We start from the raw sequence: 23246 nt of genomic DNA, 5'->3' as shown, positions 1-23246 counted from the left end.
CAATTGTTCTGACTTCCCCTGTATTGTGTGTTGTCTTTCCCTTCACCTAAAGTAGTTCTTATCTACTATGTAATTACTGAATGCCCCTCTCCCACCCTACCTCCCTCCCCACCTCATAACCACAAAAGAATATTTTCTTCTCAGTTTAAACTATTTCTCAAGTTCTTATAATAGTGGCTTTATACAATTTTGACCTTTTATAACTGACGAATTTCACTCAGCATAATGCCTTCCAGGTTCCTCCATGTTATGAAATGTTTCACAGATTCCTCACTGTTCTTTATCGTTGCGTAGTATTACATTGTGTGAATATACCATAATTTATTTATCCATTCATCCGTTGATGGGCACCTTCGTTGCTTCCATGTTTTTGCTGTTGTAAACAGTGCTGCAATAAACATGGGTGTGCATATATCTGGTCTTGTAAAGGCTCTTATTTTTCTAGGATATATTCCAAGGAGTGGGATTGCTGGATCGTGTGGTAGTTCTATTTCTAACTTTTTAAGGAAGTGCCAAATCGATTACCAAAGTGGTTGTACCATTTGACATTCCCACCAGCAGTGTATAAGTGTTCCAGTCTCTCCACAGCCTCTCCAACATTTATGATTTTGTGTTTTTTGGATTAATGCCAGGCTTGTTGCAGTGAAATGAAATCTCAATGTAGTTCTGATCTGCATTTCTCTAATGGCTAATGATAGTGAACGTTTCCTCATAAATCTGTTAGCTACCTGCATGTCTCCTTTAGTGAAGTGTCTATTCATATCTTTGCCCATTTTTTAGTTGGGTTATTTGTCTTTTTGCAGTTGAGTTTTTGCAGTATCATGTAGATTTTAGAGATCAGGCACTGATCACAAATGTCATAGCTAAAAACTTTTTCCCTGTCTGTAGGCAGTCTTTTTACTCTTTTGGCGAAGTCTTTGGATGAGCATAGGTGTTTGATTTTTAGGAGCTCCCAGTTATCTAGTTTTTCTTCTACGTTCTTTATAATGTTTTCTATACTGTTTATGCCATGTATTAGGGCTCCCAACATTGTCTCTCTTTTTTCTTCCATGATCTTTATCATGTTAGATTTTATATTTAGTTCTTTGATCCATTTTGAGTTAGTTTTTGTGCATGGAGTGAGGTATGGGTCTTGTTTCATTTGTTTGCAGATGGATATCCAGTTATGCCAGCACCATTTGTTAAAAAGACTGTCTTTTCCCGCATTTAACTGTTTTGGGGTCTTTGTCAAATATCAACTGCTCATATGTGGATGGATTTATGTCTGGATTCTCAGTTCTGTTCCATTGGCCCATGTATACTGTGGCTGTATAATAGGTTCTAAAATCGGGTAAAGCAAGGCCTCCCACATTGTTCTTCTTTCTCAGTAATGCCTTATTTATCTGGGGCCTCTTTCGCTTCCATATGAAGTTGGTGATTTGTTTCTCCATCTCATTAAAGAATGTCCTTGGGATTTGGATCGGAATTACATTAAATGCATAGATGGCTTTTGGTAGAATAAACATTTTTATAATGTTAAGTCTTCCTATCCATGAGCAAGGTATGTTCTTCCACTTATGTAAGTCTCTTTTGGTTTCTTGCAGAAGTGTACTGTAGTTTTCTTTGTATAGGTCTTTTACATGTCTGGTAAGATTTATTCCTAAGTATTTTATCTTCTTGGGGGCTACTGTAAATGGCATTGATTTGATGATTTCCTCTTCAGTGTTCTTTTTGTTGGTGTAGAGGAATCCAACTGATTTTTGTATGTTTATCTTGTATCCCGATACTCTGCTGAACTCTTCTATTAGTTCAGTAGTTTTCTTGAGGATTCCATAGGGTTTTCTGTGTATAAGATCATGTCATCTGCAAATAGAGATACTTTTCCTTCTTTCTTGCAAATCTGGATGCCCTTTATTTCTTTATCTAGCCTAATTGCTCCGGCTAGGACTTCCAGCACAATGTTGAGGAAGAGTGGTGATAAAGGGCATCCTTGTCTGGTTCCCGATCTCCATGGGAATGTTTTCAGGCTCTCTCCATTTAGAGTGATGTTGGCTGTTGGCTTTGTATAAATGCCCTTTATCATGTTGAGAAATTTTCCTTCTATTCCTATTTTGCTGAGAGTTTTTATCATGAATGGGTGTTGAACTTTGTCAAATGCCTTTTCTGCATCAATTGATAAAATCATGTGATTCTTGTCTTTTGTTTTATTTATGTGGTGGATTACATTAATTGTTTTTCTAATGTCGAACCACCCCTGCATACCTGGTATGAATCCCACTTGGTTATGGTGAATTATTTTTTCGATATGTTGTTGAATTTTATTGGCTACAATTTTGTTGAGGATTTTTGCGTCTACATTTATGAGGGATACAATTATGAGGGATATAATTTTCTTTTCTTGTGGTGTCTTTACCTGGTTTTGGTATACAGTGGCTTCATAGGATGAGTTTGGTAGTATTCCGTCCTTTTCTATGCTCTGAAATACCTTTAGTAGTAGTGGTGTTAACTCTTCTCTGAAAGTTTGGTCGAACTCTGCAGTGAAGCTGTCCAGACCAGGGCTTTTTTTTGTTGGGAGTTTTTTGATTACCTTTTCAATCTCTTCTTTTGTTATGGGTCTGTTTAGTTTTTCTACCTTTGTTTGTGTTAGTTTAGGTAGGTAGTGTGTTTCTAGGAATTCATCCATTTCTTCTAGGTTTTCAAATTTGAGTATAGTTTTTCATAGTAATCTGATACGATTCTTTTAATTTCAGTTGGGTCTGTTGTAATACTGCCCATCTCATTTCTTATTTGGGTTATTTCCTTCCTCTCCTGTTTTTTTTTTTTTTTTTGTCAGTTTGGCCAATGGTTTATCAATTTTGTTGAGTTTTTCAAAAAAACAGCTTTTGGTCTTGTTAATTCTTTCAATTGTTTTTCTGTTTTGTATTTCATTTAGTTCAGCTCTAACTTTTATTATTTGTTTTCTTCTGGTGCCTGTGGATTTCTTTTGTTGCTCTCTTTCTATCTGTTCAAGTTGTAGGGATAGTTCTTTGATTTTGGCCCTTTCTTCTTTTTGGATGTGTGCATTTATTGATATAAATTGGCCTCTGAGCACCACTTTTGGTGTGTCCCAAAGGTTCTGATAGGAATAGTTTTCATTCTCATTGGATTCTGTGAATTTATTTATTCCGTCCTTAATGTCTTCTATAATCCAGTCTTTTTTGAGCAGGGTATTGTTCAGTTTCCAAGTGTTTGATTTCTTTTCCCTGCTTTTCCTGTTATTGATTTCCACTTTTATGGCCTTATGGTCAGAGAAAATGCTTTGTAATATTCCAATATTTTGGATTCTGCCAAGGCTTGCTTTATGAACCAATATGTGGTGCATTCTAGAGAATGTTCCATGTGCACTAGAAAAGAAAGTTTACTCAGCTGCTGTTGGGTGGAGTGTTCTGTATATGTCTACGAGGTCAAGTTGGTTGATGGTGGCATTTAGATCTTCCGTGTCTTTATTGAGCTTCTTTCTGGATGTCCTATCCTTCACCGAAAGTTGTGTGTTGAAGTCTCCTACTATTATTGTGGAGCTGTCTGTCTCACTTTTCAATGCCGATAGAGTTTGTTTTATGTATCTTGCAGCCCTGTCATTGGGTGCATAAATATTTAATATGGTTATATCTTCTTGGTGTATTGTCCCTTTAATCATTATATTGTGTGCTTCCTTATCCTTTCTGATGGATTTAACTTTAAAGTCTATTTTGTCAGAAATTGATATTGCCACTCCTGCTCTTTTTTGATTGTTGTTTGCTTGATATATTTTTTTCCATCCTTTGAGTTTAAGTTTGTTTGTGTCTCTAAGTCTAAAGTGTGTCTCTTGTAGACAGTATATAGACAGATCTTGTTTTCTAATCCATTCTGCCAGTCTCTGTCTCTTTATTGGTGCATTTAGTCCATTTACTTTCAGGATAATTATGGATAGGTATGAAATTAGTGGTATGATTTTGATGTCTTCTTGTGTGTGTGTTGACCGCTTCTTTTTCCCACTTGATTTTATGTGCTGAGTAGATTTTCTTTATGTATTGTCCTTTCCTCATATTTGTTGTTGTTGCTTTTGTTTCTGCTGAGTCTGTATTTTTCACTTGTATTTTATTTTGATGAGTAGGATAGTTTGTCTCCTTTTGGTTGCCTTGTTATTTACCCCTAATTTTCTAAATTTAAAACTAACTTTTATTTCTTTGTATCGCCATATCTTCCTCTCCATATGGAAGGTGTATGATTACATTTCTGAATCCCTCTTCATTATTTTAATGTTGTCTTCTTTTATATAATAACATCGCCCTTACCCTTGTTGGAGTTTTTCTTTTTTTAATCTTTGTGTTTTTTTTGGATTTCCCTGTCTGGGTTGACTTCTGGTTGCTCTGCCCAGTGTTCTAGTCTTGGGTCGATACCTGATATTATTGATTTTCTAACCAAAGAACTCCCTTAATATTTCTTGTAGATTTGGTTTGGTTTTTATGAATTTCCTCAACTTGTGTTTATCTGGAAATGTCTTAATTTCACCTTCATATTTAAGAGACAGTTTTGCTGGATATATGATTCTTGGCGGGCAATTTTTTCTTTCAATATTTACATATGTCTTCCCATTGCCTTCTTGCCTGCATTTTTTCTGCCGAGTAGTCCGAGCTCATTGTTATTGGCTCTCCCTTGTAGGTGACTTTTGTTTTATCCCTCGCTGCTCTTATAATTGTCTCTTTATCTTTGGTTTTGGCAAGCTTGATTATAATATGTCTTGGTGACTTTCTTTTACGATCTACCTTATGTGGAGTTTCATGAGCATCTTGGATAGATATCTTCTCATCTTTCACAATATCAGGGAAGTTTTCTGCCACAAATTCTCAACAGTTTTCTCTGTTTTTACCTCCCTGTTCTGGTACTCCAGTCACTTGTAGGTTATTTCTCTTGATAGAGTCCCACATGATTCTTAAGGTTTCTTCATTTTTTTAAATTCTTTTATGTGATTTTTCTTCATATATATTAGTGCCAAGTGATTTGTCTTCAAGTTCAGAAATTCTAGCTTCTACTTGCTCAATTCTTGACTTTCTACTGAGTTATCTAATTCTCTGATTTTATTGTTAATCTTCTGAATTTCTGATTGCTGTCTGTCTATGGATTTTTCCAGCTTATTAAACTTTTCATTATGTTCCTGAATAATCATTCTGACTTCTTCAGTTGCTTTATCTGTGTGTTCTGGCCTATTCCCACACAGGTCTATGCAGAAGGGAAAGGTGCTCAAGGTCCACGGACGGTTTATGCCTGGACAGAAGCCGCTTCTGTCCTGAGCTCCCCCAGTTAATGGAGCTAGCAAATTATCTTTTCCCCCCAGTTCCAAATTTTTTCCTTCCCCAAGGCTGGGAGGACGGCTCCAGGTGCTCACCAAGGTCTATCTCAGGCCCAGGGATTCAGCCGCTGAGGCTGGCTTGGGGATGGGGGGGGGCGCAGTAAAAATATAGGCAAGTACTTAGCTTTTGCCAAGCGCACCCTTCTCCTCAGGTTCTGGAGGTGTGAGTGGGCTGTGTGTCTGCTGCTTCTCCCTAAGGAAACTGGGGCCGAATGCTAGGACTAGCCTGCTGCCGTGGCCACTCCAGGAATGGTGCCTGAGGGCTCCCGGCGATTCAGGTCTGGCAACTCCACTCCGCTTCTGAACGGTCTCTTCCTTCCCCTGCCCCTCAGTTCGCTGTCTAAGCTTGCCTTTGATGCTCAGGGCTCCCAGCTTGTCACAAATATACTCGTTTCACTTGTTTTTTGGGGTCTTTGTTGTAAAGAGGGCTCGAAGGAAGCGTCTGTCTATTCCACCATCTTGGCTCTGCCTCTACAGCATTCTTAACCTGTAAGTTTTCAAAGCAACAATGGTAAACACACACACACACAAAATCAAGGTCACAAGTAACCCATCTCCAAATTGTTACTCTAATCTACTTTCTGAGCCTCAGATTAAAAGATGTGCTGTCTGGGTGCTGTATGGCTTCAAATTATAGATGAGATCATTAAGGAAGCTAACATTGGAGCCTCACTTCAATGTGGGCTTCAGTATACCCCTTGGTGGGCAAAAATATAGTTGTTTGTTACGTATGCTAGCAGGAATAAGAATGGATTCTGTATATACCAAAAAATATAATGAGAAAAGATCACTGACCTTGTCGATAATATTACAAGTTACTAATATCTGATAAAAACCCAAACCCATTGCCCTCGAGTCAATTTGACTCACAGTAACCCTATAACAGAGTAAAACTGCCCCACAGCGTTTCCAAGGAGTGGCTGGTAGATCTGAACTGCTCACCTTTTGATTAGCAGCCAGGTCCTTAACCACTGCACCACCAGGGCTCCTCATACCCGTGGTGGTTAAAATTCAGCGCCTTACAGTGGAAGTTGTACTTTTATCTTGGAGTCATGGCCTCATGGCCACCTGCATCCTGTTTTTGTATGGCCTGTGGACTAAGAATAATTTATAGATTTTTAAATGGATGAAAAATATTAAAAGAAGAATAATATTTTGTGGCACATGAAAATTATAAGAAATTCAAATTTCACTGATTTGTTGGAAGCTGGCCATGCTCATTCATTTATGGGCTGTCTAAAGCTGCTTTTGCTCCATAAGGGCAGAGACCCGTAGCTGCAGCACTACAGACTGACTTGCAAAACCAAAAATATTTCCTACCCAGACCTCCATAGGAAGACGTTTGCTGGCCTTATATCAAGGGAGATTCTCAACCATGACTGAATGTTAGAATCATCCTGAGACTGTTTGAAAGAACTGATGCTCAGGCCTTTTTGATGGTTTGAACAGTTTTGACAGTTTTAAATTAATTGGGTAAGCCTAATCCAATTGATTTCATAAGCTATGATGCAGTGAATTTTCAGGTCTTGAACTGTATAACTTCACGTTATCCATGCTGGTCCCCTTTGCCTTTCTCCCAAACCTCCTTCACGACCCCTGGGTATCTCCTCTCCCTGGGCTTCTTACTGCAGGATGCCTTCTCAGGAACCACATATACACATACACACTTAGACACACACACACACACACAGTTGCTCACACTGAGACACGCCATATCACACACACATGCGCACATACACATGTATGCACACGTATTCAGGTGCACATGGAAACACGCAGGTACACACATGAACATGTGCGCGCAGTGCTCTTAAGACCTCAAGGAAAAGGAAAACAGATTCTATTTTAATAAAGGTTGTTGATCCCTCTCTTATCACACACATCACCTCGCTTTCTCTAATGGGAACATCCTTTTAATCTTGAAAAAGTAAGCAGTGGCTCTTCGTTGCAGAAACTGTATTTTAAGATCTGAAAAGTGGTTTTGCTCTTTGAACCGATTCTTTTTCACATTTGGCCCTCTAGATGGCAGCCGAATATCATGGCTGAAATCCTTCCTTTTAAAGGCATGAGCGTGCGTGCGTGTGTGTGTGTGCGCGCGCGTATCTGCAGGCGGTCACGTATGTATATGTGTGGAGAGAGAGAGACACACACACAGAAGCATGGGCATTTTAGATGGCTGGTTGCCTCCAGAGTCGCAACTTTAACAAAGACGTTTTAAGTTAAGCGTATAGACTGCTCTTGGGAGAGAAGACGGAGTGATTGTTCAGTGAGTCCTAACAGCCTGTTGAACAGTTTTGATGCTTCGCAAGGAGCGCACAAAGTGGGCTCTACTCCAGGGCGGCAACAAGAACCCAGCCCAGCCTTCCACCAGATTCTTCTAATTAAGTAAACGGAAAAGGAGCTTTAGCTGGCATATGCTCTTTCTGTGGGAGCTTTTCTCTTGGGGGATAGTGGGCTCATTTCTTTTCGCCATTAAGCTCTTCCTTTCTACCCTCTCACTGGCCAGAGAGAGAACGATATGTCTTGCCTTTCAAATCTATTTTTATTGTTTCTTTCTCTTTTTTTTTTTTTAAATGGATGGGGAGATATTTGGATGTATCATGGCAGTCTCTTCTCTCTCTCCAGGTGGTGATGTGGTGAAAATGCTGCTGTATTCTCATACATTTCCATTCGTATGAACCATCCACATCGGCTGCCCTGTCACCCCTCTTTTCTAGTAGCCAGGGGCTGTAATCATTACTTCGCTCATCTTCTTTCGAAAGGACAATGGAAAACCTGGCCCTAATCCTTTTGCCTAGAGTTTCTCATAAGAAAGGTTGAGGTGGGGGGGGGTTGATAATTAAATTCTTCTGGATTAAAATATTATTTGGTTTCCAGACCAGAAGGCATCAAAGGAAAGGTGTACACAGACGTTCACATGGTGGAGCAGGAAGGATACAGACTTCCAAATAAACCCGTTGGCATCAAGTCGACTCCAACTCATGGCGACCCCATGTGTGTCATTAACTGTGCTCCACAGGGTTTCCAGTGGCTGAGTTTCTGGAAGTAGATCCCCTGGCCTTTCTTCTGAGGCACATCTTTGTGGACTCAGACCGTCTGGTTTGCAGCCAGGCGCCATAACTATTTGTACCACCTCCAGGGACTCTAGTATTCCAAACAGGAGACCTTGTTTACTTGCTTTATGGACTTCAGACCAGCCACTTAACCTCCTGAGCAGCACTTCCCTAGTCTGTAAATTGGGGTCACGTTTCATAACCCCTACGGCATTATGAAAATTAAACGAGGTGGTGTGTCTGGAAGGGCTTGCAAATGAAAGCCTTCTATGCAGCTTCTGAGTATGATGATGAGAATGACCACGTTCCCACGCTGCTGCTTCTCGCCCTTCAATAGCCCCTAAAAGCTTGTTCTGCTCTCTGGGGGTTCGGGCATTTCTCCTAGTTGCATCCTAAAGGACTCTGAATAAATGGAGAGCAAAGTGTGAATCTCCCAGGCCCTGCTGGGCCTCCCTCCTCCATTTCCTGCCAGCACACTTCGCCCTGTGGACCACTGGCTGGGGTGGCCTGCGGTGAGCCCAGCAGACTGAGGCCAGCTCTTCCAGGGCTAAGGTTGCAGCACTTGGATGCATTCTGGTAGGGACAGGAAGAGCCTTGCCCTGGCGTGGCCTCTGTGTCCCCGCTCTGGCATGCGTTTTTTTTGGAGGCCTGGAGACAGGGCCGCTGTGCTCATTCACCCACACTCTGGGCCAGGCTCATTGTACCACTGTTGCCCTCCACCTCAGAACAAGCCTTCTGGTGCCAGTGTTCCATCCATTGTAAAAGGTGCAGCCTTCTCAGCCCAGGGGATTTGGTCTTCACTTACAGGCTGGTCACAAAGCCAAGCCTGACTAGAGGGGTCACCATGGCTCTCAAATGCCACTTTGCTGCTCCAGAAAACTTGGCCTTTGCTTTTAATTGTTTGTTTGGCAGTCTGTACACATGGGCTCAGGCTGCAGGGGAGACCCCCTGTTTGGACACATATAAGTACCCTGAACAATTCCTCTTAGACTCCGGATGCTATTTTTTTTTCCTAAATTTTATTTTGTTGTTGTTGAGAATATACACAGCAAAACATACACCAATTCGACAGTTTCTACATGTACAATTCAGTGACATTGATTACGTTCTTTGAGTTGTGCAGCCATTCTCACCCTCCTTTTCTGAGTTGTTCCCCATTAACATTAACTCACAACCCCCTAATATCTTGAGTTGCTATTGTCACTTTGATCCCATATAGTCAGTTCTTAAAGGAGCATAATGCTCAAGGCAGACATTTTTTACTAGTTGAGCTAAATTATTATTTGGTTTTAAGACTTCCGAGGATATTTTTTATTTAAAGTTTAAAGATACCATTTTTAGTGAAAGTGAGCTTGTTCTCCCAGACAGCACCTCTTGACTTTTTGAAACCATGCCAAGGGCTGTGCAGTGTGCTAAGACTCACTCAGGTCAGCAGTGGAGGTTTCTGGTTAAGACACACACCTGTCTGTAGAAACTACTAACTTAACCTTTTTAACCTGCCTTCAGGGGCCAGATAGCCATCACCTCCAAAACTGGATTCAGACCTTGAAAAGCTACCTCCTTATGCACTGCTGGAGGGAGACGGAGCTCCTTCAAAATGTTGTGTTCAGTGATAAAATCATTGAGTAAAGCCCTTTCTATTCTCTCTTTTTAATCAGAGGAATGTCATCACCCTAAAGGCACTGGGCCTGCAAGGTTTTGGAGTGATGGTTGGTATAGAAGAAGACGCAGGGATTTTCAGTAGCTCCTGGGTGTCTTGCCTGCAGTGAGCGTGTGGGTATTTCCATGGCTCCGAGAGACAGTTAGGCAGAAGTGTAAAGGGCTTGAGCACCTTTCAGACACATTACAACCATCTTACTTGAATATTGAACAGAAAAAGAAACTGTTTCCTTCCCCCCTGGTTTTTTTTTTTTTTTCTCCTGCATCTTCAAGTAATAATAATGTGTGTTGCAAATGGTTAACACACTTGGCTGCTAACCATAAGATTTGAGGCTCAGGTCCACCCAGAGGTGCTTTAGAAGAAAGGCCTGGTGATCTACTTCCAACAAAACCAGCGATTGAAAACCACATCAGAGTGGAGTTCTCCTGTGACACACATGCGGTCGTCATGCATGAACGTTGACTCAAACACATGCAGTTGTCATGAATGAACGTTGACTCAAACATGCGGTCATCATGCATGGACGTTGACTCAAACACATGCGGTCGTCATGCATGAACGTTGACTCAAACACATGGGGTCGTCATGCATGAATGTTGACTCAGTGTCAACGGATTAGTAATGACAGTGGTCGCGTGCTCGAACTCCAGCAAGCTAACCAAAGCAAAGGTGTGCTCCCAACACAGACTCAGCCGAGCCAGGCTGGCGTTCTCCTTGCTGCCCGGGGCGCCATCTCCGCCTGCGAGAGCGGCATTCTGTCTTCCTAAGGACAAGGCCTCCAGTGGGGTCGCAGACACTCGGGGGACCTCCACGCCTCCAAAGGTACTCAGAAGGCATTAGCAGATTTGGCTTCATTTGAGAACATTTATGAAGTTCTTAAGTTCAATATTAAATACAGAATTTGAAAAAGAAATACAATTTTGTGCAGGGTTTAGTCCTCTCTGTAACCGATCATTGCTACAAAATGGAGAGAGAGGTGTAAGTGCCAAATTTCCCGTGAGTTTACCAAGACCAGAAACACATTCCTGTGACAGAAATCTCTGTGGCTGTCTACATGTAGTGGACAGAGCTGATGAAGGGAAGGACCTCCAGGACAGGTGTCTGGGAGCACCTGTCAAACTCACATTGCACACTGAGCCAGCAGCAGGAGGCTTGGTGTATGGGTCATAGCCCAAAAGGAGTCACCTGGGCTCCTCGTGGAAGGCCTGTGGTTTTCAGAGCACATGCTATAGCAGATAGGATGGATCTCAGCAAGGTTGGGGGTGTACCTTAGGAAGCTGTTAATCACTGTTTCCTTTGGAGAAGGAGAGATATTGGATAGCAACTTAAAACACATTTCAGTGCAGGCTGACTTGGACCCACAATGATCTTTATGCCCCTCAGGAACTCATATAGGCCTTGGCTAGGGTTCAGATCCTTTTGGAGACATTTCGCGTAGGGAAAACTCCAAAAGATCTGTGGTTCGTGAAGTGTGGTCCCAAGAGCAGCAGTAGAAACATCACCTGGAAATTTGTTAGCAATGTGATCTCCAGGTCCACTCCAGACCTAGAATCGGGTCTGATTAGTAGATGCTGCCAGTTACAATGAAACAAAATATAACAAACAAAAACAGCTACTGAAGAAGTTCTTCCCGGGTGTTTGCTCTTGCTGTGGGTAGTAGTGCTTCCGGTGGTTAGTAGTGCTTCCGGTGGTTAGTAGTGCTTCCGGTGGTTAGTAGTGCTTCCGTTGGCAACGCGCCAGACCTTAGAAACAGAGGCTTGGGGAGGCCGCTGGATAGAGGCCGAGCCATTGTTCAATGTCATTCTTGGGGACAGACTCTGGAAGGGCAGCTACTTCCAGCAGAGACTTTGGCAGCATCTACTAAGCAGACCCAACCCTAGGAAGCCCCTGCTAATCCCAAAAGAGAGGAAATTCCCCCTCCTGCCACAAATCTGAGAGTGGACAAGAATAAGATGGGATTATATGCAAAACTGGCTTTCGCTAAGCAAATGATTTCTCCAAGTTATTTTAACTGACTGAACATTAGTTTCTTCATCTGTGAAATCTGTAAAAAGCTATTACTATCTTTCTCAGATATGTTTGTGTGTGTGTGTGTGTGTGTGTGTTAGAAGAGACGGGCCAAGCACCTAGCATGATCTCTGGTACATAACTATGTTCGTGTTCTTGAAAATGTGGCCTGCAACCCCTTGTTGCTGTTGCCAGTTACTGTCGAGCCGGCTCTGACTCCTGGAGACCTTACGTATAATAGAGTGAAATGTCGCCCATTCCTCTGCCATCTTCATGATCTTTGACCTGTTTGAGCCAATGTCATGGCTCTTGTGCCAGTTCATCTCATTAAGCGTTTCCCTCATTTTCATTGACCCTCTACTTTACCACACATGATGTCCTTTTCTAGGGATTGGTCTTTCCTGATGACGTGTCCAAAATAAGCAGATTAAGTTTTGCCAGACTCGATTCTGAGGGAGGAATATCAGTTCCCCGACCACGATTCCTAGTTATTTTTTGTTATTGTTCATTCTAAATGATTTACTTGGAGATTTCAATTTAAAATTTCTCAAAGTCATATATGATACTAACTTCGCTATCTTTTTCTTTATTATATATGGGAAAGGTAAGTCGTCGTGTGAAACTTTTACTTCACTTGTATCTATCATTCACACAAACTAGTTTGCAATGTAAAATGTATTTTTTACTTAGGGTTGTAGTGAAAAGAATTGGAAAACATTTTATTAGGTGATCAACAGATATTAGTCTCTTTCCGCCTTCGTCCTTTTACCTGTCCTCCTTTATCCCTCTGGCATGAATGTTAATTGCCGTCACAACTGAAACAGAGGCTTCACCTGTACTTGGCAGAGAATAGACGTCTACTGAAGCATAAGGTGTGGTCCCTTCTTTGCTATCTGCACAGGGAAATCATGGGCCAGCCAGCTGTCCACGGGAGCAGGAAGCTACACATACCCAGAAGGCCCCGGAATCACTATTGGAGTCCACAGGAGGGTCCTAGAGAAAAGAATTTGGGCACTGCTAGGGTCGCTATGAGTTGGAATCGACTCGACGGCACTGGGTTTGGTTGGTTTGGTTTAGGGTCGCTATGAGTCGGAATCGACTCCGCAGCACTGGGTTTGGTTTTTGGTAGGCAGCTTTTGGTTAAAGAAGAGAGAACATGGTACTCTCTTTGCTTGCCCTTCTTGCCATGGCTTTCTAGAGGTAGGTGTGTGTGTGTGTGTGTGTGTGTGTGTGTGTGTGAATGAGAGAGAGAAAGAAGTGTCAGAGAGACAGCAAGAGAGAAAGGTATGTGTATGTGAGAGGGGGGAGAGAAAAGAGTGTGTGAGAGACAAAGGTGTGTGTGTGCCTGCGTGTGTGTGTGTGTAGGGGGTGTGCTCAGCCCAGAGCTGCACCTATCCTAGTGTTAGAAGAAAAAGCAAACATGAGTGACCTGAACCGGGGGCAAAGGAGTGAAATGCCACTTGATAGCCCAAGGCTGCAGAGACAGGGACCATTGGATTAACTGAAGACCCTGTGCAGCCCAAAACTCTGAAATAATCACTGGCCCTGGGGACGTTCCTCAGGGGCGCCTCCCTGGGCGGCTGTAGGGGCACACACCTGTTGGGGGCTCAGGCTCAGCTGTTGTGCACAATGGCTTTCATTCCTTTCAACAATGACCTTGACTTCCAGGGAGCAAAAGCCTCAGATTTACCACATGTTAGGCCTCCCTGTCAGACCCACAGGCAGCTGTCCCTTGAAGGGCAGAAGCACAGGGGCCCCCTTCTCCCCTCCTTTCACTTCCGGGGCGATGGCCCTTCTCCTGTTTGAACCCGGGCTTCTGAGAGAGGAGTTTAGAGCAGCAGGGCAGGCTGCTGTGGGGCAGTAAGAGTTTTCCCTGCTCTTTTGCTGGCCCGTGGTGCAACTCCCAGAAGCTTTTCTAAGAGCCTGAGATGCTGGAGGTCCTGCCCAGGACCTGGCAGGAAGGCCCGCCTCCCAAAGGGCAGCAGCAGGATGGTTGTCTTGGCCCAGCCTTCCTTCCAGGGTACTGCTGAGGGCCAAGGTAGGCCAGGCGTGAGCAGCAGGCAGCAGGCTTTCTGTCACCCCTTGCTTGGGGTTAAGAGCCTGCCCTCTCTCCTCAGGGCTGCTGTCAGACACTCCTTTGAGGACTGCAATGGGATCCTGCTGAGAAGTTCTTCTACCCAGAGAAAGAGAGAGAGAGAGAGAGAGAGAGTGTGTGTGTGTGTGTGTGTGTGTGTGTTTTGGTGGGGGCGGGTGCCTACACAGACTGGGAAAATACTTGTAGTTGTTTTCCTTCTCCTTCCCTTCCCCCTCCTCCCTCTCCTCCTTTTCTTTCTTTGCCAGTTGAGGTTCAGCAGAAATAAATTTCTATTCCGTGAAGGCAAAATGTTCTACCCTATAAATTTTCTTTGTAAAGGCATTCTCTGAAATATTTGGGGAAAAACTAAAAACACCAAACTTATGGACTTAAATAAAGCAACTTAATTATGATCTGAAAAAGTTAAGTTCACATTTTACAACTTAGATTTTCCCTTTTCTTACCCACCAAAGCGTGCATTGGCTAAATTGGCAGCAACTTGACTGACAGGCTTTGGGATGGGAGCTAAAGGTGGAAGGAAAACTTTGCTTTTACTTCTTCAAGTCTTGTGACAAGTATCCCTAGGATGTTAGGATTGGTTCCTGAAGCCCCATTGTCAAAGCACCTTTGTCTTTAGCATGGAACTCTAAGTTTTCTAGAAACACGAGTCTAAATTTTTGTGGCAATTGAGATCTCTTTATTATTAAATCATTCATTCAGCGAATAGGAATGGAGTGCCTTTAACCTTTAGAATTTCAACAAGCCTTTCCTCTCAGTAGTATAAGGAAGCCTCTAGGACATTGGTTTACCATGTTGCATGCACATCAGAACCACCTGGAAAGTCTCTTCAAAATCCTAGTATTCAGGCCCTGCCCACTGCCGCCGAGTTGATTCGGACCCCTGCCCCAGATAATTTTAATTAGTGTTCTGGAAGTGGAGCCGTCCATGGCGACCTACGTGCAGCCAGGAGGGAGAACTGCTGCTTCAGGTGATTCTGACTTTACGAGACCTCAGCAGATTTCTGTGAGGCTGCTGGTACTTGCCTGGAAGAAGCCGATATGCTGAAAATATGGAAAATAAATAAATTCTGATCACCTTTCCAGAATACTTGTTGAAGTATTAAGATTCACTTTGGGGGTCCACTATATTCAACAGACATCTGAATTTACATGGAAATCCAGCCTCGGTCACCTGAGCTCGCTTCATTTGTTGAACATGTATGCACTGCCACTCTTCCAGGTGCAGGAGCTACAGCACTGAACAAAGCCGACAGGACCCCCTGTCTTCATGGAGCTTACATTCTAATTATGACGGGACACAAATTTAATAAATACGTAACATTTGTATAGCAGATTAGAATGTGGTAACTGCTATGGAAAACACTGAGCAAGGTAAGGGGGACTAGGAGCATGGGAATGAAGTGGTGAAATGGTTAGTTATGAGGGAAGATTATTTTTAAATAATATATTTGACTAGTTAGTGTAAGACTGAATATAAAAATAATATACATAAACCCTGTACTCTAGGTGATAAGTTAGTTTTTCACAGGGATTAAAAAAAAAAAAAATTGCTGACATGTTGATTCTGACTCATAGCGACCCTGGTTTCCAACCAGTGACTGACTGTTGGATTTAAACTGCCAACCTTTTGGTTAGCAGCCTGGGCTCTTAACCACCCAGGGGTAAGGGTTTGCAATTCTGAAACTAATTAATACTAGGGTTGAGAAAACAAATAAATATGTTTTAGATAATGAGATCCAGGTTTTTCAAGGTAAGTTACAAATAAGCAAGGGAGGGGGATGCTAGAATGAACTCTTTTCCTCTGGATTAGAGTCAGAGATATCAATATGAATTCCTGTTTATGTTAATATATACAAACAGATGAGTAAATACAGAAATATGGGTATGTATGTTTATATGAGTTAGTGTACATGCATATATTTTCTAGCTCTATCCACTAAGAGGGCCCAGAAGCAGTGACGACTCAGAAACAGGGCATATATTCAATGCTTTCAATTATAGGAATCAGAGCTTCTTGGAGAAATGGCTGCTTCTAGGGCTGGATCGGGAATGTATAACATGATTTTGGAATATATAGAGTGCCAGGGAGTAAGGAAATAGAAAAAAAGAGAGAAATAAATGGAGCACATCAAAAGAACAAAACTGAAAGAAGTACCGATGGCTGAAGCTGAAATAATTTTAGCAACAGAAATAAATAATTATACTATTGGATTCTAACCCAAAGAATAAAATAAATATACATTAATTCTTACTGATGTAAGTAAATGATAAAACACAGGAATACAGTGGAAGGGAAGAGACAAATTTTCCTTGCAAATAGTTCCAATGAATAAATTCAGAAGGGCTGTGGGACACTGCAGTGGCGATAGCTGCCGTAAGGTCCACCAAAGAATGCAGACACTACTGGGCAAAACTTTAAGGAGAAACAGAATACCGGCATAGCCTCGACATATCTATCCCAAAATATTTCTGCTGATGCAGCAGTACTCTCACCCAGCAAGACTCAAAGAAAACTAGAAGATATGACTGCTAGCATATTGCTGCAATGTACTTGACATAATCATTTTTAAGTGTGATTATCAGTTTTATCTACGTAATTTCCAGTAGAAATAACCTGTAGAAGATTCTTGGAGGAGGGGAGAAAAGGGAGAGCAATGAAGGTTTACTGTTTTCCTCTTTCCCTCCAAAGAGACTATTAAATATATATGTGATCATATCCGTGTGTGTGTGTATAAAGTATTATCATAGACACTAACATCAATATAGGTAATGAAGGTATCAGGAGTTAGGAGACCTAACTTTAGTCCTACCTTTGCAATGAATCGTCTCCAGTTTAATATATAAACCTTTTGATTAATATGTGAACATTTTCTTACCTATTAATTAGACAATGAGTTGAACAATGGTCACTTCTCGGGCTTTCATTTCAGGAATTGGTGAAGGGATTCTGTGAAGTGAGAAGTAGCAAACTGAGTATTACTGAATCCATTTAACACCATCCATTTGAACTAGCTCACATATCACACACCACATGCCACGCACAGGCATGAAATGAAGGTGAGATGCTTTCAAGTGTTATTTCTCCATTTAAAATTTCTCAGTAGCCCAAAAGTTGGTGAAACGTTAATAAAATGTTTCAAAATGATGTCAACAACCTCCTTTTCATTCCTGTTATACAGCTCTGAAGAGAAAATGGAAATATATGCATGTGAGTTTTCCTCAATAGATCAGCGTGTTGGTATCTGACAATATCACCCAACTTTACCATAAGCAATATTTAACCCTCTGGTTCCAACATAAAAACATGTGGATCCAAATCTAAATTATCAGCTTTGGCTGCTTTTCTTTTTCCAATACAAGAGACTGTCCTCTAATTATAGAAGACCTTGATATAAATAAATAAATAAATAAATAAATCTACATATTCAATTCAGTTGTCTAACTTCAGGGGATCTAATGCCCAGGTTCAGCATAAAGCCGATTCCCATGAGGTGGAGGTCAGACATACCTCCAGCCTCCGAACTTTTTACCCATTCTGGCACAAGCCATCCCTCTCATGGCACTCTGCATTTCTCTTCTGGGTTTGATAATCCATTGCAGTGGCCACACGGAACTCAGACTATACTTACAGTTAAGTGGTTTATTAAGAAGGTAACAGGGTAAAACTGGGGGTCAGGACCAACAGGCTCCCACTCAGGATCTGGATCTGGAAGCATGTCAGTGCAGGACAGTTCTCTCAGCTCCTCCTGGCCACTCAGGCCTCCTCTTGGTCCCCTCAGGATAGGCCCTTGGCAGCTCCCTCAGGACAGGCTCCTCTAGGGCCTGCCATCTGTCACTACTGACTCTGCCTCAGGATCCCTTCCAGGCCTGTCACAGCTGGCTGTGCTGCTGAGCCCCTGCTGGGCCTCTCAATGTCTTTAGGGTTACAGCCCTTGATTTGTGTTACAGCTTTTGGGGGAGGTTCCTTGCCTCCTGTCTCTCTTCTCTGTTCTTTTTTAATTCTGTTTCTTACTGCTGCTTCTCTTGCTGCTTCTTTCTGTGTGAAAAACATTTGTAGGGCTGGTGGCATACATACGCAACTCCTTATCAATTTCAAAGCATGGTTCCTCCCAACAGGGGCACAAACTGACCAATTCCCTCTTAGTAGGCCGGACACTTCATTTGCATAGTAGACTACTTTCTCCTCATTTGCATAGTCCATAATCACTTCATTTGCATGGGCATATTGACCAATTGCTGAAAGGTGCATACCAATCACAGTTCCGGCTGTAGCCCAGGGCCAAACAGTCAAGTTTTTTATATCTTGCCCAGGAAATGTCAATCAGTGTGGACAAAAGTAACAAATCTTATGGGGTAGAAAACTTGGGCAAAGGTAACTCTTCAGGGCTTAGGAGAAAAATCTGTCAAGCATTTTTTCCCAAAGAACCAAGGCAAATGGCCACATAAAGGAAGTCATTTCATCACACCAGGGTACGCAGAGAAAGGCTTTCCTCTCTGGTAAGCGCCTCTTCCCACCATGATGGAAGGGTTTCAGGGTGCTGTGCCCTGAAGTCCAGATGAGGGTCAGGTCACTGCTGGGCTATGCGGCCACTCCAATGCCACATGGCCAGAGTGACTCAAGTTGGGTAAGAAGATGTGAGACCTAGGATCCTGGAATGCATGACTAGGTCCAGGCCAACCGTTGATCATGAAGGTGCTGGCTGCAAAGCAGCAAGGGGAGAAGGAGGGCTTGACTAAAATTGGTGCAAATTCGTATACCATTCCCTTTGTGACCTTATTTGTTGTTATTGTTAGCTGCTATCGACTAGGCCCCTGACACAGGGCGACCACATGAAAAATGGAGCAAGATGCTGCCTTGTCCTGTGCGATCCCCATGATGAGGGATAATTGTGATCCATAAGATTTTTCACTGCTGATTTTTGAAAATAGATTATGAGACCTTTTTCCCTAGTCCTTCATAGTCTGGCAGCTCTGCTGAAACCTGTTCAACATCACAGCAACATGGAAGCCACCACTAACAGATGAGCGGTGCCTCTGTGTGAGGTGCGTCGGCTGGGTACCAAACCTGGGTCTCCTGCTTGGGAGGCAAAAATTCTACCATTGAACCACCGCTGACACACCTTGCCCTCGTGACCTTTACCCTCCTAAAAATGGGCTAGCAAAGGGTTCAGGGGAGGTCTTAGATATCAAATACAAGACACCAGAACCACATTTGGACAAATTTAAGGCAAAACAAACCAAAACCATGCATGGATTTAATTGCTTATGAAACGTGGATGGATTGAAAATAGGAAAAAAAAAAAATCTGGACACAGCTTGGAGTTAATAAATACGCAGGTGCAAGAATGGTTTATAACACTGGGAACAAAAATATTTGGGTCAGATCACCCAGCCCTGGTATTAAACCCCTTAGGCCCATACAGATAATTGCAGTATGTGTAAGGCACTCTGCATTGGCCATCTAATGGAGGCAAGAGCAGGGCGCTGGGCATTGTGGGCAGGAATGCCCTCCAGGAGCACAGCGAATCGCACTCTAGAGAACCTCCAAATATGGAAGGGTCAGCTTCTTATATCCCAACATATCTGCAGATTCTTTGTGTTCACTACATTCCTATTGGCATATGACTTCTTATAACTAGAAAAGAGGAGAGTCCAATGAACTTAGCCTGAAAGGGAGCCATGTAAAAAAAGTTCAAGCCTGTTTGGAGAATTCCTGGATTTGGAGATCACCCTTCAAATACACCTCTTCCAAAATATTGGTGGCCTCCATAAGCATCATCCAACATTTGTGACATTTGAATTTGAGTTTTCAGGTTAGGTATTTTTTTTTATTGTTGAGGCTTTACTTGCCTTCATCAATACATCAGCCATTCTGGAAATAGAATCTGGAGTGCATTTCCCCAATTATTCTTCAAGGTATATGCTATGTTAGTGATTATTTACTCAGTCATCAAACCAAGAAACCATAGCCCTTCTTCAGCTGAAACCCAGTTAACAGTAGGTTCACTTTGGAAGAATGCCTCAAATTGCATAGTGAAGGAAATAAGAACACACTGTCATTAACCAACCCTGTTTTGGTGAAGTCAATTCTGACTCCTAGCAACCCTGTAGGTCAGAGCAGAACTCCCAAATACGGTTCCCAGGGAGCTCCATGTGAGGAATGGCTGCTGACCTTTTGGACTTGGGCTTCTACACTGTCTTTAGGGATATCAATATTTACTCTCAGCAAATACTATCACCCCTTTGGCATTCCAGGTCACCTAAAACTGTGTGGTTAGGGGACAGTGAATTTATGTTAGTGGGTGAGGAACAACGTGGAAAAGGAGGGTGAGAATAATTGCACAACTCAAAGAATGTAATCAGTGTCACTGAATTGTACATGTAGAAATTCTTGAATTGGTCTGTATTCTGCTGCTTATATTCTCAACAACAAATAAAAATAAAATAAATTATTTAAAAACTGTGGAGTGACTTAAATTTACAAATAATTTAATTATTTTATTGTTGCTTTCCTGTGACAAAAGAAAACCTAGGTAAGAAAATGATACACAGTGTAGCAGTCTGAAAGCTATTATATAAGCAAGTGAACGACAAGGACAGCTCTGCTCGCTGTACACAATCCTCCCACGAGTTACTTGCTCTGTAATTGAGTTGCCCGGGTAGCCCTGACATCTGTCAGCAACAACGTGGCTTGCCGAGGTTATAAACCAGCAGGAGGTCAAGACAGTGTTTGAGACAGTGTTTGCTTTCCTCCAAAACATGCACATGATTATTTTTTCTATTTTTATTTAAAAATTGCAGATATTTATTTATCTAATGTATGAATTGAGTTTATTTTTATTCAGGGCTGCCCCATCTGTCCGCAAAATAAACATTACAAGAGATTGGGATTCTGAATGAAATTGCATTAGGCCCGAAAGAATACTATGTAAAAGTGGATGCTAAAATCCAAAGTTTGGGTTGATAAGATGGACTCCTTTTATGAACGCCATCACCCACCATGTTCCTTCTTCCATTTTGACAGGTATTTCTTTTATTTAAAGAGGCATGTTCTGGATTTAATTTTGCCTCCCCAAAAGATATGTTGGTTAGCAGCCATAGCTCTTAACAATTGCACCACCTGGGCTCCAGAAATAAGCCCCCACTGCCTGTGAATTTGACCTCCTTTGAAAATGGGGTCTTTGAAAATGTTATCAGTTAGGTTAATATGAAGTCATACTGGACTAGAGTGGGCCCTAATCCAATCAGAGTGGTGTCCTTGTAAAAGAGGAGAAGAGACAGAGACAGACACTGATGGAAGAACACCGTGTGACGCTGCAGCTGCAAGCCAAGGAATGCCTGGGGCTGCCAGAAGCTGGGAGGGACAAGAAAGCCCCTTCCCTTATAGTCTTCAGACTGAATTCAGACTCTGGCCTCCACAACTGTGAAACAATAAATTTCTATTCTTATAAGCCACCCCCAGCCCCAATCTGTAGTAGTGTTTCCGAAGCTCTAGGAAACTAATTCAGGGCAGTTCAAGATTTACCTCTTCTAGGAACATTTTTAAGGTTCCCTCTATCATTCCCTTCTAAATTAGGATTTCTCTCATGTGCTTATATTAAGATCTTGTGCTTACTTCTGGAGCCCAGGTGGTGCAATTGTTAAGAGCTATGGCTGCTAACCAAAAGGTCAGCAGTTCAAATTCACCAGCAGATCCTTGGAAGCCCTGTGAGGCGGTTCTCCTCTACCCTGTAGGGTAACTATGAGTTGGAATCGACTCAGTGGCATGAGTTTGGATTCTTTGTGGGGAGAGGGGGTTGTGTTTACTTCTAGCCCAATACTCAGCACATCGTCTTGTAATTGGCAGTTTTTTTTGTCTATCTTACCTACTAATTTCAGGGTAAGTTCAAAACTAGATCATTTATTCCTAGGAGCTTCATACACACATAGCTCTGAGCAATAGAGTGAAATCTCCAAGAAGCAAAAATGTGTCTGTCTTACTGTGATGTCCCCACACCTGGGATAACTCCTGGCACCTGGCAGAGATCGATAAGTTTTTGTCAAATGAATTGGTGAATTTCATTTCAGCAGAATGAATTTAATAGCTGATGTTGGCAAGATTTTACAAATCTCTGGTACTGAACGGCAGCAAAAGTTGGCAAACACAGCACAAGGGCCAAATACGGCCCCTGTCTGCTTTTGTATATCCAACAGCCAAGGGTGTTTTACATTTTCAAAGTGTTTTAAAAAAATTAAAAAAGCAATAATATCTTTTGACACGCGAAAATTATATGAAGTTGGAATTTCAGTGTCCATAAATAAAGCTTTATTAAAACACCATCGTGCTCACTCATCTATGAATTGTCTATGGCTGCTTCCACCCTACAACAGCAGCGCTGAGCAGCTGTGGCGGGGACCAGGTGTGTGTCCTGGTTGCTTTACACCCCTGCTCAGTGCACAGAGTGTGGTGATGCAGTCGCAATGAGGCCATTATTGAATGACACTTGCGTTGCTACACTGTGGCATTTTATTTATCTAATTACCGCATACCCATCCAGAAGCCTTGGTAGTGCAGTGGTTAAAGTGCTTGGCTGCTAACCAAATGTTGACAGTTTGAATTCACCAGCTGTTCTGCAGGAGAAAGATGTGGTAGTCTTACTTTCGTAAAGATTCAGAGCCTTGGAAACCCTATGGGGGCAGTTCTACTTTGTTCTATAGGGTCGCTATGGGTTGGAATTGACTCGATGATAACGGAGTTTGGCATACCTATCATGTCAGTCAAGATAGGGGGAGAAAAAGTGACTCCGAATGTTATGCTTTCGAGACACAGTAGTGTGTGGATTATTTTGTTATTGAAAGCAAAGCATTGTGTTTATTATGCAACAACACAAAAGACTATCATATACATTGATATTTCAGACTAAGCAATAGATCACCATTCTCAACTGACAGTCAGAAAAATTAGAGAATTTAAAATATCATATCGCAGCAAAATTTCTTCACAAAAATAAAATAAAATAAAAATGAGGGTACAACCAAAATTAAGTTTTCAAGTGACTCATTTGTTAACCAAACACAGCCTTTTACCCTTGTTCAGTTAATTCTA

This window comes from Loxodonta africana, chromosome 9 (genome assembly GCF_030014295.1).
Source record: "Loxodonta africana isolate mLoxAfr1 chromosome 9, mLoxAfr1.hap2, whole genome shotgun sequence".
Taxonomy (NCBI): domain Eukaryota; kingdom Metazoa; phylum Chordata; class Mammalia; order Proboscidea; family Elephantidae; genus Loxodonta; species Loxodonta africana.
The sequence above is the reverse complement of the archived record's forward strand: the minus strand, read 5'-3'. Positions refer to the sequence as shown.